Raw genomic sequence first — 13,814 nt, 5'->3', positions numbered from 1 at the left:
ACAGGCGGTACTTTGCCATGGGCCGAGAATGTGCTGTAGTACCAAGCTCGAGTCCCGTTAAAGGTGCAGTAACGCCTTCAGATATTTTCTGTTTAACGCGTAGTGGCAGTAGTCGCACAGAACATGTTGCAGGACTTCAGGCACGTTACATACAGAGCACATTGGCGAGTTCGTGAGTTAAATTTTACACTTGAAGTAGTTTGTGTAGGCCACGATGAGCGGTGAAGGCATGCTTGGTTTTGTCTACTGACTCCTCGCGGCGTGTAAAAGTCCCCCGATGGATCTATTTTGTATAGGGGTCCGTGCTGGTAGCTGGCATCTGTCCAGAGGGATCTCTGTAGGCGCCAAGGATGTGCAGATACCAGTGTCGCTGCTTCTTTTCTCGAGAAATGTATCTGGCCCATTACTCTCGAAGTGTCGTGTCCAGCTTCGGCAGCATGGTCAGCCTGGACGTTGCCTTATATTCCGCAGTGGGCTGGTAACCCCTGCAGCACAACGCTGTGAGGCATTTCGCAGGCTTTATTGCATAGGCATCCATTACGAGTAATTCCTGCATGCGTGGCCACTTCAGCGACTGCAGGACCGCTCTTGAAGATGGTCCAAAATTCAGCTTTTCGGTCGGTGATGTAAACCAAAGTGGCCCGCAGTGCAGCTAGCTCAGTGGCTGTAGTTGAAGTGTGGTGACTGGGAGTGGCAGAGATGGTAACACTCGCAGAGGAATCCACGCACCAATGGCAGATGATGTAGGGGTAACGGAGCCATCAGTACAAATATGACGGTGAGCCCTGAAGCTGGTCTTAACATGCTCTGGAGCAAAATATGTCAGCGATGGACCAGGCACGAAAGTTACAATAGACCACAAAGTAATTTTCCACGCTGGTTACGTCGGCATAGAAGAGATTTGATCATTGAGCAGGAGCAAGCTCCGCCCCGCAAGACCACTGTCTGAAGCAAGTGGATGACCCAGCACTGTGGCTGCGAAGCGCATGTGTACTCGAAGAAACTCCCGCTGGAGAAGTACTGGAACCGATAGGCGTCTGCTTTTTGCAAGGCTTCCTGCGCTTGATGTGTTTTTCGGTAAGCCGAGGCACACCCTAAGGGCTTTTGCTTGCGCACCGGTAAGTGCTTTTATGTTGGTTTTGTAAATGCCCTGTGGCATACGAAGGCTGTATCGCAGGATACCTTCACAGAGAGCCGTATACATGCGTTGCAGAGAATTTACGAAGTCGCCCCCAGTGTTGCTTGATAGCATACGGAAGATGCTCGCGCATGATCCAGTTTTTTGTCTTTTAGCATTCGTATATGGGGTGTCCACGTGATTAGTCTGCCGGTTGTCACGTCCAGAAACTTGTGACTTGAAACGTACCGAATGGGAGAGTGCACAATCTTTAACGTGTAGTGCGAGACATTATGCCAAGGGCGGCACACTTTTCTGGTGACATCGTTAAACCTCGCGCAAATAGAAATTTTTCAATAGAATCGATAACTTTCTACAATCTCGCTCGTAGGACGCGTCTGTTGCGACCACAGTTCTATACACAGATGTCATCCGCATATAAAGAGATTTCAACCGACGTGGGAATGCACTTCTCCAGTCCGATAAGAGAGATGTTAAATAAGGCCGGACATAAAACACTGCCCTTTGGAACTCCTCGATGCATTTTGTGCGAAGCTGTGTCACCTTCTTTTATGGACATATAGACTGACCAATGTGAGTTAGTGTGAAATCCAGCACCCTACATACGGCCACAAACTCCAACGGACTTCAGAGAGTATGATATAGCCTCGTGAGTCATGTTATCGAACGCTCATTTCATGTCAAGGAATACGCCAATAGCGATGTTGTGTGCAGCTTTGTTGAATTTCACGCAGTCGACAAGGCTGATAACGTTGTCTACGCTGCTGCGTCCCACAAAAAGGACGTTTTCTGACACTCCCAGTCGACGTACAGACTTCACAGGCGCTCTCTGAAGAATAGCCGTGAAGATATCAGCTTGATCGAGGTATACAGGAACTCCCTTGATGACGCCTACTCCACGATTGCTCGACCGTGGCTCGCTGGTCTGAAGAGGTATTTCAGCAATACTTCAGATTTTCAAAAGACGTTCAAAAGTTTCTGCATTGCGCGTACCGATAGCCAGGAGGTTCAAACGCTTTGGTAGTACATACGGTACTCCATCTGGAGCTACCGCTTCAAAGTCTGTCTTGAGTGGGAGCGGATTGAAGCGTGTGATAACTTGCTCAGCATTTTTCGGCTTATATATGATGATCATGTTTGGCTTAGGTGTGTTTTTGACTGGCAGAGAGTTAACTGCCATGAACGACCTTTTCGATGCGCGGCAGCGATTTGGGGGTGGTATTTCAGTGTCTAGTGGTGGCCTGTGACTGTTCAGGCTGCAACCCAGTGCCAGAGGGTATCTCGAGGCTGGTTACCGCCGCTTGGATATGTGGTTGTTGGTCTGGTGTAACACCGCGTTGAATCTTAAGAAGCTTGATAGGGTGCGGCCACCAGGGCGCCGCACCCATTGCTAGTATCATGTCTGACGCTCAGAAGTTAAGTGTGCAAGAGGACAGGCAGCGTGAGGCACATAAAAAGAAAAACTGCACGGAGATGAGAGAAGCATCCCAACCACTCCACCAAGCAAGCAGAAGCACACGCATGTCAACGAGATTGTAAGATAGTTCCAATAGCTTCCTACTTTATGCTTCCCACACAAATACAAAAATTCTAGCGCTTTGTTTTGTTATTAACGAGCACATATACTCATCCAGTCTATTTCGTGTTTGCTGTGGGGCTATGCTGCCACACTACGTGCTGTAGCATACTGATTCAAGTATTTTGGTACATATTCACAGTATACTAACAGCGCGAGACGCAGGACGCGAAAATAGACGATGCCCATGCCTGTTAAAATGCTATTATGCTACTTACACAGGTGACTGCAGGTCCTAAAATACTTGTGGTGTCGGCTTTTGGGCATTTAGAAATACTCAGAGAGGACTTCTATAGATAATTACAGCCAGCGCGCCGTGGTGGACGAACCAGGCTAGTGCTAAGATTGAAGTTCACAACACAAATTCCATTCCACGTTCAGTAATCACACAAATGATTTGGGGCTTCCATCAGGGGCATGCGTGCACTTTTGGGTTGGTGCTTGTGGCTAAGTTTCGTGCAAGAATAGGGCTAGGAGCAGAAACCACTTAAGCGCAATCATTTCTCCGAAAGCTGACGCTGAGCGCGAGTAGTGCGAGGGTCTTTCTGCACTGACATGACTTCGCTGCAGCCGAATTCGGAATACTGGATATTTATTCATTCATAATACCTAACATGCTCGCCGAAGGGCATGGAGTAAGGTAGGTGACAGTTTGTACTGGAAAGAAAAATATAGCATCAAAAAAAGAAAAGTCACAAAACAAAGGTTACAAATAGTACGGTCGAACATCAGTATGCAGTATTATCAAAGCGCGTATTCAGATTATCACCCAAAGCTATCGCGGTTAGACATGGCTGCGATGTGGTCCCGAAGACTGTTCCAATGTGCAATAGCACGAGGCAGTGATGATGAGTCAAATGCCTGCGTTTGACCATGTATGCGCATGAAACTGATCGTGTTGAGAAGGCGCCGTGACGTGCGCACAGGGGCATGATTTGGCAGGCTGCGACATGTGTTCACATAAAGGCACCTGTGAAACAGACAGAAGAGAGCAATCACGCGGCGAACTTCTAATGACTGAAGTAAAATTTTTTTCAATTCGAGTAATGCTAGAAGTATGGTCATACTTACGCGAGATGAATCTGACTGCTCTATTCTGAACAGCTTACAAAATGCTAGCTGATAACGTACTCTTGATATGGGGACCACGCTAATAAAACAAATTCTAGTTGCGGACAAACATAGGTAAGATATGCTAATTTACTTATATTAGAAGGTGTGTTACGCATGTTTCTACGCAGCTAACGGAGGGACTTAGAAGCTTTGGAACATATGGCTGCTATATGTGTAGCCCAGGAAACATCAGGTGTAAGGTGGACGCCAACATATTTGTACGAAGGTATATTGCAAATTATGCTATTATTAATCGAGTACCGTGTTAGTAAGTTTGTGGCTAAATGTAATTAACTTGCATTTAGTGGCATTAAGGGACATCTGCCACATTTTGCACCAACTATATATAATATCAAGGTCATTTTGGAGAGTGGGATAGTTATGGAAACATTTAATTGTGCGGTAGATGATGCAGACATCAGCAAAATACTTAACTGATGATGATAGGCTGAAAGGTAAGTCATTAATGTATATCAAAAAAGAGTAGTGAACAGAGGACACTACCTGAGGGACACCGGACGTGACGCTGCAAAATTTAGATAAAAATTTATTCCCTAGTGTAAATTACTGACGCATACACAGGAAGGTACGAAGCCAAGGTAGTCTTAATGAATCGAAAGAAAGGGCTGACAACTTGGAGATCAAACAGCAATGGGGTACAGTATCGAAAGCTTCAGTGAAATTAAGAAAGAGGGAGTCAGTCTCGTCACTAGTGTTCATGTTAAAGTGAAGGTCAGTCATGAATTCAAGTAACTGCGAGTGACATGAGTAGCTTTTCCTGAAACCATGCTGATTAAAAAAGAAAATGTTGTTGGATTCAATGTGAAAGTAGATGTAAGAAGTTATAACATGTTCAAGTAGTTTGGAGCATGTGAATGCTAGCGGAATTGGTTGATAATTAGAAGTTGAGTGCCTGTCAACAGAGTAAACAAAGGGAATCTCCTTAGCTCTCTTCCAGTGTTTAGATATAGTTCACCAGATAAAAACGATGGGTTAAAAATCTGTGCGTATATTTGTAGTATTCTTTAGCATTTTTGATTTTGTACTATCAATACTGGATGAAGTTGATTGGTAACCATGTTAGCGATTCCTTCGGCAGTGACGATGATTGGTGCCATGACGGCGAATTCTCGCTCTGAAGCAAGGGGCCCATTGGAACAATCTTTATTTCTAAGAAAAGATGAAAAATACGCATTGAAAGCACTGGACACTCTTTATCTGAAATCGGAGTTTGTTTTGCATAGTGTATTGCGATGCATTCGGTAGAATTATCAGGGCCAATTACTTTCTAGAATTTTTGGGGATAATTGCTGATAAGTGAGGGCAAGTCCTGAGAGTAATATTTTTTTTCGGCTGCACTTAATGCTTTACAATAGGTTTGTAGGCATTCCTTATATTTATCGCAATAAGAAACCGTATGATTATGTCTCGCGGTACTTTACAAGCGTTTCTTTTTATTTCTTAGTGACCGAAGTTGCTTAGTAAGCCAAGGGTTAGTTATATAATTTGCTATAGAGATTAATGGCGCATATTTGTCAACTAACTCCAAAATTTTGTGTTACAATTTTCCCAATTCTCATTCACGGATCTTGAAGCAAGCGATAATAATAGCTATCGGCTTGTTGATTGGTCCTCTCGTAATTTGTCGTTGCGAAGGCAAAATGACACCGACGCAGAAGGCACATGAGACAACACAGCCCTGAACGAACAGCTGTGAACGTCCACCATTCCTCCTCGCGCTGAACTTGAGGGACTGCAGCTGCGCCCTCCGAAGTAAATCTAGCGTTAGAAGCATTTTTAAATTACAAGGCATGTATAGCACTTGCTACTGTCAAGGCTGGTCAATAATATCATACGTTTGAAGAATTATGCGGCGTATGGCAAGAAACCTCGCAGAAAGAAACCTTGGGCATTGCACCAGCCACGTCACTCAAATCGCAGTCGTGTGAAATGAGCCCTGTAAGTATTGGATTACGACGCGTGCCACTGCCTCAGGTTTGTTCGGTCCAGTCGCAGCGTGCGAAGCAGCCTTAATGAAAACTGCGCGGATCCCGGAGACAGTGGGATTCGCTGTCGCGTGAGTCACCGGGTTTGCGTGGTGGCTTTATCGCCGCCTTGCCCTTCTGCCCGGCAGGCAGAGCACGGCCTCATTTCAGACGTGCAGCTGCACGTCTGAAATCAGGCCGGAAAACGAAAGACCCAGGACGAGCGCTGTCTAACAACTGGAGTTAATGATGAGCAAAACGCAACGGAAAACGCCACCTGCGCGCGCATGCCTAATAAATGACATCACGGAACATACCAGCAAGCAGCGGCATCGCAGAATCGAGCATTGAGATGGAAGGTTGGGAACAGCAAATTATGATGCTAACCTTTGAAGTAAAGAAATATTCTATAAGGTCACGCACTTTTTAATCCTTGTGCTTAGTGCTAATTTTAGTTGGACTAAGGAAAGCCTTACAACTGCGCGTGTTATAATCTGCTACTGAAAGAGGTGAGGTAGGCATTCTCTTCAATGTATTGCTGTGCTGAAGTGAATGCTCATTTAGGCGGTTGCCACTGTGCCTAATGTAGGTTTTTCAGTAAGAACGTGGGATCTTGTAACCGACGCCAACGGCGCAAGTAATAAAGGGTCTCGGTGTTTTACAATGCAGCTATAGTTGCTGAACACATAACGATCACAAGCAAGCTCCGTCCTCAAAACCACAGTACATCTGCTTTTCACCCGGGAAAGAGAGCTGAGCCAAATGGAGCCCATTCACAGCTTGATGACATTGCTCTGCTAACGCAAATACGAGGCTAAATAAGAGGTCATAGTTTCAAGCTAGTATATAACCTTTGGCTGAACACTGACAATAAAATCACCGTCGAAATTTGTAGAGGCATTCAGGTTTCATTATAAATCTAGTGACACAAAGATAGATGTGTATGCAGACAACAGCCGCTTTAGCCATAGGAAATCGCTTCAAGTCCTGAAAATAAGCGCACCCGATTGACTGGCGCACATTTGGGAACTGCGCTTGAGTTGAACAACGTACATATAACTTTTTCATTCCTTTGTTGTCACTGACTATAGGTGTATTTTTCTCATCTGGCTTCACCTATGCCACAGCGGAAGATATAAATATTTTTTTCCCAGCAAGCCCAACTTTCTACCATCGGAACAGTTACAAGCCCTTAACGGCGAAACAAAATGAAAAAGCTTCTCCGATAGGGCAAGACTTCAGCAGCTCGTAGCATGTACTTGGACATAAAATAAAGGTGTGCGCATTATGTACGTCCTTCCATATGATTTATTTGACATATCATTGCAATAATTCAAGCTTCACTTAACGTTGCTCCGAACGGGCGCGTTAGATACGCCGAAATTTCTTGCAGTATAATCCGTATTAAAATCCGCTGGATTATTGAGGAATTAGCATTAGCGGTTAGCAGCGCTCCATCAAGTGGCAATTGTTTGGAGCTATAATGGAAATGTCCGCCAATAAGAAGAACATTAATAATTATGAAAACCTCAACTAAGCATTAGAATAAAGACAAGATGCGTCGTATCGCCGACAACCAAAGAGCGCACTCGTGCAGAGCAGGCGTAGACAATGTCTGGGTTCGCAACCAATACCGCTTTAATTGATACTAGAGCTCAAACTAGCTTCTTGAGACCAATGAAATGTTTGGCCTTTTGTGGAGCACTGAAAGCAGTGGTTCAACAACGTCTGAATATTGCGGAATGAACATCGAGTAAGATCCAGCGAGGCCCAGAACTGATTGCAAGGACTTACAATAAATAGGAACAGGAGCATTGATAATAGCATCCACTTTAGGCTCAAGAGGCGACAAGCCTTTGGCACTGAAATAGTGACTAAGAAACTATATTTCGTTAACAGTACTGACACACTTGTCATGAAGTTTCATGCCTGAGTTGCTGATACGAATTAAAACAAATTGCAAATTGGCATCATGTTCTTCATACGTTCGACCACAGGCCAATATGTCACCAAGGTAGCATAGCACTTCGAAGCAACCCTTCAAAATATTTAGTGTCATTTTCCGGAGAAATGTAGGGGCAGCTGCAAGCCCAAAGCAGGCGACACGGAATCTGTACAAGCCGTCATGCTTTAGAAAAGTATTTAAGTCCTTGCTTGATTCTGACAATTCAACCTGATGGTAGGCTGATGCAAAATCTAGTTTCGAAAACTAAACAGCGCCTGCAAGTTGTTGGAGGAGTTCTTCAATGTATGGCAAGAGAAAACCATGCACCATGATAGCCTGGCTTGGCTCACGCTAGCCCACGCAATATCTCAGAGAACTGCTATTTTTCTTCACCACAACAAGCGGAGAGACCCATCACAAGCTGAGACTCGTTCGATTACTCCGGAGCTTTCAAGACAGGAGACTTCATCGGTGACTTGCTGCCGCAGCAGGAACGGCAAACTGCGAAGCTTGGCCGCTACAGGTTCCACTCCAGGACGAAGTTTAGCCTCATGGGTGTACCCCTTCACTAAAACGAATTCCAGGGAGACGAGATGCTGACATTTAGAAGGAGAGTTAATAGGGAGTTGGATAGTTGTAGCATTCGAAACGTGGAGCAGCACAAGGTAGCACCCTGAACGCTGACAAGAAGGCTTCCAATGGCATCCAAGCCAAGGAGCGATGCGCCTTTCGTCGCGCAAAATGTGACAGGAGCGACGGTAATGTTGTACCGGACGTTCGTCATGAAGTATCCTACAATGGTGATGTATTGCTTGGTGAAGTTCTGAAGGATGATGTGTAATTGTAGAGCTATGGCACATGGAAAGCACCGCTTGAATACTGGCAAGTTTAGCAAAGGCGCAGTTGCACCGGTGCCTCCGAGGAAAGTGATGTTCGCTTTGACAACTTGTAAGGGGACCTAATGACGAAAGATTGCTGGAGCATTCGATAATAGTTAAAATTGTGAGCATATTGTTTACGGTGCTGTCTTGAGTTTGCGCGACGTTTTCCTGAATATTTCTGCCAATATTTGCTGAGCTGCATGGTGCTCGGAGGTGGCCTTGTTTCCCACACGCGTAACAATCTAGTTTTGTGGGCGAACCAGGAATATTCGCATAGTTTTGAAGAGATTGGCATCGGTAACGTGAACCCAATTCCGATCGGTGTGGACCGTCCTATCTTCTTGCAGACTTCGATGCGGGAGAGGGACGGGCGTCGTGTTGCCCCCGGTCATGTTGCCTTCTTCCCGAGTCATGTCAGAGAGGATGGACGGCATGTTGGCTTTGTTTTACTGAAGACCATGGGCGACCATCTTGCGTACCACCACGCTGATAGTCGACCTTTTGAACTTGTGGCTTGGTGCTGGGTAAGCATACGGCCCAACTGTTGAAGCAGACGTCGCGCGTGCTGTGCAGCTGTGCCGCTGAAAAGTTGACCGCGGACCACAGAGTTCGCTGAAATTGTGAAGATGTATTTGATGGTCATGTTCTGTAATGCAGAGACGAAGCCAGTGATAGATTCCGCAGGCGACTGCTTAAGCATCTTGAACTATTGGCGCTCGGGTCCTTGAAGTGGTTTTCTAAGAGATTAAGTTCTGCAGCATATTCGTCCTCCGGTCACTGTCTTGACCTCTTCTTGACCTCTTGCGCTGCTTCCCGCCGGACTCTGTACATCTTGTAATGCCCAGTAGACGTTCAGGTCTTCATCTCCAAAGGCATTCAGCAGGAGGCTCTGCTTGAGAGCGAGTGGGGCGGCATCTCCGGTGGCGACATCGACGTACGCCTGAAAGACGGGGTGCGGAGGCGAGGCATTCTTTTAAACACCGAGGAGGCCTCGCTGTTTGCAAGAACGGCGGCGGAGCGAACGCAGCCATGGGAGAGCCGTGGGGTACGTAGGAATCGCAGCCAGCAAGCATTGGCGAGCTGTGCAAGTAGGGGCAGCGGCAGGCTTAGCGCAGTATTATGCACAGTGCAAACAGGGCGAATGCCTAGCCGATGATTTAACACCTGAATAGGTGGCACTGTGAACGTAAAAACCAGCGGGAAATGCCGAGGCAGTCTGTAAAGAAGGAACGCCTGCACGACAGCTGCATTTTTTAGTATCGAAGCCAATTTTGTATCGCCGATCACGGTGACGTAGACCACGTCCGGCCAGCAAGGGCGCTCACTCGCGCGGAGCGCGCGTGGGTGATGCCAGAACAGGTTGTAATTTGGGCAGGAACTAAATTTAATAAACACACAGCCTATACATAAGAGAAGAAGGGGAACCGAGGGGCTCAACTTTTGTCACATAAACCCAACAGTCAATGAAGCATAGGGGAAATTAGCTGTGGTTGAAATTGAAATGTGGAAAACAATGACGAAAATAAAAATTAAAGTGGGCAAAAAGATAACTTGTTGCTGGTGGAGACCACACCCACGACCTGCGCACTACGCGTGCATTGCACTACCAATTGTGCTACGGTAACGGCTATCGATCGATCCACTAACCTTGGCATATTTATGTTTACTAGAGCTAGTCCTGGGGATGTTCGCCAGCCTGACTCAGTGCCAAGGTGGGCGGATGTGGCACATCCTTTTTGCCCGATGGCGTCACGTAGCACGTGACTTTAGCAGAGCAGGCACGTGGCTAATAAACTCTCGTATGCTCCCTAATGACATAAAGACTGCCAGATTCGAGGCACTCGCTATGAATGAACGAGAGAAGAAGCGGAACTGAGGTAATAAATGGACTGTGCGAAATTCAAGATCAGGACGTAGTAAGGGACACGAACAAGCGCTAACTTTCAACTAAATTTATTCTTCGTCGCTCGTCAATATACGCCTTTAGTATAACAAGCGTGAATTATGTAATCACACTGTCACTACCACAGATTAGAGCAAACCAGGCAAAAAACATTTCTCGCTGCCATTAAAGAAATAGATGTGTCACTTACGCAAGCCTTTCCTCCAAGAGATATATAAGAAGCTTCCATGAGCTCCCTGGCAGTGGTATCTTGATTTTTACCCAAGGTCTTTATTTTTCGGAAATCCGGAACACACATGCAAGCTTGACCATTCGCATGCAAATACGCATTATCCTTATCTTAAATTGAAAGTTCATGTTCCCTTGCCCGATCGACGTCTAGTTTGCCCACTTGCCACAAGGCAGCGGAATCTCGCAGACAACGCCCGCCACACATTTCAGATACTCCCGAACGTGCTTTTTACCACAACGGCCGGGTTCTTTCTTCTTTTTCAGAAGAGATTCTGGGGCAAAGCCAAGCCAGCTTGCGCGGGGCAAAAAAAAAAAAAACGATCGGCACGGTGTGCCTGCTGGCTACGTTTTTCAGGTTGTGGGATTTGCGATGCATATATGGCACATTTCTGGACATATAGGCCATATAGGACACATAGGCAACATTTCTGGACAACTCCTACATAGCCGCCCGATGTTCACCCTTGAACGGGATGTTTTTGTTTCACGCAAAAGAACCTATGCTATTGCCGTCACGACCACACAAGGGTATCAGGCATAAACCAATAGCCGTGCCTGATAAACTACTCTGCATTGCATGCGGGCATGACGTTATGGAGCGGATCCCAGGGAAAGTTTTGCGATAGCCCTCTTAATTAGCTTAGCTTCCGCAGAATCATTTGGCTACAGCGCCTTTCGTGCCATGGGGCTATACGCCCGACATACATGATCACATAAAAACAGGCATAAATCTAAACGTTGCAGTGAGTCGTCAGACAGTAACTCGTGGGTGAAGCACAAGTCCTTCCCATAATGTCGAAACGCGTCAACGATTGGAACAACAGAGTTGTCTAAGGCCACATGGGACTTCTTTAATATGATTAAAAATCATCTACCTACCTCGAAACTTTGAGAATACTCGTCAAGAACACTATCTAAACAAAGGTCAAGGTCCACTAAAAAGATATTGCACTAAACAGGCGTAGAACAAGAGCCAATGCAAATCCCTTGCTTCTGCAGATAAAATCCGTTCTCAAATGGAAAAAGAAGGTAGAACTAAAAAGAAATTCAAGTGATATCATACAATTATCGGCAGACAGGCCCGCAAAATTCTGAAAAGTAATAACCCCACTGACTCTGATGCTGTTACGAACAAAAGCAAGTAGAGGCCCATGGAAAACTGAATAGAATAAATCCTACACATCAACAGAGATGAAATACTCGAGAGAAGTATGTTCCTGTAGGCACTGCACAACTTCATCTGAATTCTCTGTGGCAAAAGGATCAATGACTGCCAGCCCTTTTAAGGGCTTAAGCAGAAATAGGCCAGCTAGCTAGGTGCTGCCAAGATTCGCCTTCACGTACCTTTGTACGAGACGGTACTTCTGGTTTGTGTTTATTCGCAATGAAGAAAACACTGTGCGTGTTGTCGGAAATGGCTCCTTGCTATACCTTGTCATATGCGCTCTGACATCTGCGCATCTTTCCAGGCTGATACCATAAGCGCTCATGCCAGCGGCCTCAAAACTTACACAAGGTTGCGTCAGCGCTATAATTGGCGAGGCATGTACAACTTTGTGCAAAAGTACATTCAATCTTGTGCTACATGCCAACAAGGCAAGACACCTACCCAGTGCTTCACAGGACCGTTGCAGCCGCTATCTTGCCCGGCTCATCCGTTCGACCGCGTCGTCATTTTCCATGCAGTGGAAGATGCCGACCGCTTCCATGCAACGGGTGTGGAAATCATTAGATTTTTTTGTCGGCGTCGATCGCCTTACTTATTACGCTGAGAGTGCAGCTCTGCCAGCAGCGACCACCCGTGTCGTTGTTTTTTTTTCATCCTTCGCAATTTTGTTCTTCTCCACGGTGCTCCCTGAGAACTACTGAGTGATAGGGGCCGTGTCTTTCTGTCGGAGGGCATCCAAGCCCTCCTCGCTGCGTGCAGGATTATTCACCGTAAATCGACCGCGTATCACCTCCAGATCAATGGTCTGACCAAGCTGTTCAATCGCACACTTGGCGACATGTTGCGGATGTATATTTCATCCGACCACTCCAATTGGGTTACGGTATTCCCCTTTGTTACGTTCGCATAAAACACCGCGACGCAAGCGACTACTGGCTTTTCCCCCCTTGCATATGGCCGTGAGCCTTCATGCCCCTTAGACACCATACTGCTGTACCGACCTGACGCTACAGAGTATACTCCGCTTTTCGAAGTCCCGAAGTATGCTGAAGATTGCCGTCAGCTGGCACGTGCCCTGACTATCGAGGCTAAGGAACGTCAAAAGACACAACATGACCGTGATCATCAACCACCGCACAACTTTGCTCCTGGTTCGCTTGTTTGGCCCTGGATAACAGCCCACATTCCTGGCCTCTCTTCCAAACTCCTGGCGCGTTATCGCGGTCTGTACCGTATCATCGATGCCACTTCACCGGTCAACTACGTTGTCGAGCCGCTCACAGTGTCACCAGACCTGCGTCGTCGTGGGCGAGAGACAGTACCTGCCAACCGCCTGAAACCATATTACGACCCGCTCATCTTCTGAGCGCCCTGAGTCGCCAGGATGGCTACGCTTCGATCCCGGGGCATTGAAATGAAGCAGACGCACCCCTGTGTATGTACCGACTGAAGAGGAAGACGAAGGACCGGGCCGTGATCGCGAGTTACCCCCGTGCTACGTACAGCCCTTGCAGTGCCTTCCTCTACCTAGAGTTCCAGCAACGTTGTCAGCGACAATAAACCGCGTCGCAATTTCTACAATATTTGCCTTCATTGGGCTACTTACCGTTTTGTTTCAAATTGTCCTTTTCGTCGTTTATTGCTTGTTGCTTTCCACAGCGCTTCGCATACAGTAGTGATGCAGTCAAGGGCACAGACTCCCAAGAAAACATATCCTCACACTAAAATTCTTGATATTAATTTGTATTAAAACACTTACCCAAGAAAATGTAAATTACCACAAATATTTTTAGGTTTCCTGGTCGATTTAGAATTAATTATCAGGATAAATATGATCAGAATGTATTACCATTGATGCTGCAGTGGTATGTGCG

The sequence above is a fragment of the Dermacentor albipictus genome, chromosome 6, assembly GCF_038994185.2.
Source record: "Dermacentor albipictus isolate Rhodes 1998 colony chromosome 6, USDA_Dalb.pri_finalv2, whole genome shotgun sequence".
NCBI lineage: Eukaryota > Metazoa > Arthropoda > Arachnida > Ixodida > Ixodidae > Dermacentor > Dermacentor albipictus.
This window is presented reverse-complemented; position numbering follows the sequence as displayed.